Source organism: Lactuca virosa, chromosome 1 (assembly GCF_052849685.1).
Source record: "Lactuca virosa cultivar CGN04683 chromosome 1, Lactuca_virosa_CGN04683_v6, whole genome shotgun sequence".
NCBI classification, from domain to species: domain Eukaryota; kingdom Viridiplantae; phylum Streptophyta; class Magnoliopsida; order Asterales; family Asteraceae; genus Lactuca; species Lactuca virosa.
In genome coordinates this window covers 297,328,398-297,330,812 of record NC_136426.1, presented here as the reverse complement: position 1 = coordinate 297,330,812, position 2,415 = coordinate 297,328,398, and the positions used below count along the sequence as shown (strand labels likewise).

General features: G+C 40.7%; 1 non-coding gene across 1 annotated transcript; it reads left to right on the top strand.

Moving 5' to 3' along the window:
* The first annotated feature begins 1,798 nt into the window (after positions 1 to 1,798).
* On the top strand, positions 1,799 to 1,905 carry LOC145151772 (small nucleolar RNA R71). Its single transcript, XR_013732327.1, has one exon. It is a non-coding gene; the product is annotated as a small nucleolar RNA R71 (small nucleolar RNA).
* The last annotated feature ends 510 nt before the right edge of the window (positions 1,906 to 2,415 follow it).

Genomic DNA, 2,415 nt, shown 5'->3' with positions numbered 1-2,415 from the left:
ACTTTGAACACTTTTTATGCTTTCTTGATAATCAGCTTCCTTGATCAACCTCTCTATCTCCTCTAACTCTCCCTTGGCATCAGAAGTATCATCCATACATAAAAAGAATTGATTTGGATTGCTTTTTTTGCAAGTACGCAAGCTCCTTCTCTAACAATTCATCATCCAAATCTAATGACGAAACCTTTTCTTCTCCCGACCCTTCTTGCATATCTTTTTGCTCAGCTTGAAAAATTACCGATTCTTCTCCCACTCTTAATGTTAGCGTGGATTCACGCATATCTACCAAAGCACAAGCGGTATTCAAAAATGGTCGCCCAAGGATGATTGGTACTTTAAGATCCTCCTCCATATCCAATATTATGAAGTCAACCGGAAATACTAGCTTATCAACCTTAATAAGAAGGTCTTCACACACTCCCATTGGATGTATTATTGTCTTGTCGGCCAAGTTGATCTTCATGTGAATAGATTTCAGAATCGGGAGGTTCAACTTTTGGAAGAAGGAATATGGCATAATATTAATACTTGCCCTCGAATCGGTCAATGCTCGTGTAGTCATTATGTTCCCAAATTGGCAAGGCACGGTTATGCTTCCCAGATCACCCCTCTTTTCTGGTAGTTCATTTAGCAATACTTCAGCAACTTCTTCCATATTTTGTCTAGTAGTAAAGAGATTTTTAAGCAAAGTTGCATACTTAGGCGTTTGAAGTATTGTTTCAACGAATGGAATGTTTACTAGGAGGGTCTTTATATGTTCCATAAATCTTCTATACCCTTGAATCTGGTAATCGGGTATGGCTCGGATCGGAAATGGCAAAGGGGGCCTGTAAGGTTTCAAAAGAGAACAGTTTTTCTCATCAGACATCGGACTCGTCGAGTCCATGTTGCCGACTCGGTGAGTCGAGTCGGGTTTGCTCGAATTCCAGTCAGTTGCCTCTTCTGTTTGCACCTTATTGGTCTTCTTCTGGATAGAGGTCAGAGGAGTGAAATGTTTTTCAGAATCATTGGTTATTACATTTAGATGTGCCATTCTTGGATTTTGTTCGGAATTGCTAGGAAGTTCACCGGGTGTTCTTTGATTGATTTGTTGTGCAAGCTGGCCTAGCTATTTTTCAATGTTATGAATGGAGGCTTGTTGATTCCTAAGAAAATTTTGTTGATCTTTCATCATAGCTTGATGATCTTTAAGCATTATTCGTTGCTCCTTCAATTCAATATCGGTATCATTGTGCCTCTTCTCGGACGCAGCTACAAACCTTGTGAAAATTTCATCTAAATCAGCTTTCTTTTCCATAACCGGTTCCTCCTTTTGATAAAAACCCCTTTCTTTTTGCTTGTATTTCTCCTCCTTTGCCTTTTTGTACTCATCATACGGGAGCCATTCCTTCTTGGTTTTTCGCCAATTATCATCGTATATATCACCACTTGAATAGCAAACTTGTGCTTTCCGGTTCCCGTTCTTGTCTAAATCACAATCTTTAGTGAGGTGAGGTCCTCTACAATTCTCACATCCTACCCGGATAGCGTGGATGGATTGGTCCATCTTAGTCATTCTTCGTTCTAAACTCTCTAGTTTAGCCATCATTGCCGCCATGCTATCGTTAACAATGTTCACCACCTCCCACTTAATTCATTCCTTGGATTATGATATTCTCTAGAGTGTTTAGAGAATTCCTCAATTAATTCCTTTATCACTGGAGGTGCCTTCTTCGTGAGCGGTCCTTGCGAGTCAAGAAGCTGCCTTGTAGTCACATTAACTCCATCATAGAAAATGGATACTTCTTGTTGGCTATTAAGATCATGATGTGGGGAATTCCTTAGTATGCCTTTGTATCTCTCCCACGCCTCGTATAAGGATTCTACACCTTGTTGTTCAAAGTTGCCAATGGTTTTCCTTAATTTGGCTATCTTTGAGGGAGGACAAAATTGATCAATGAACTCTTCCTTCATTTTAGCCCATGTAGTCATAGATCCTGGTCGTAGTGATTTGAGCCAATCCTTTGCAGCACCCTTGAATATAACTGGAAGCATACGAAGCAGCACGGTTTCGCGAGGCACATTTGGAACATTAAAATAATCAGCTACATCGTTGACCTCATCCAAATGCTTGTAGGCATCTTCGTGATCTTTTCCGTAGAAGGGGATCTCCTTTAGTTGAGCAAGTATGTGACCTTTAAGCTCAAAGGTGGAAGTCGCGGGAATTACGGGTTGCACAAGTCCCGGGCCGGTATCGTCACGTATTCTCTTCTTGCATTCTCCCATGGGAACTTCATCGATTTTAGCCATGGGGTTAGCTACTTCGCCTTCAAAATCGCTTTCTTCTTCGTATTCGGATTCGTAGTCGTATTCGAATTCGGCTTCTTTTGGATTATCTTCAATATTCTCCAACTTGCTTTCTTCGCTCTTTTGACT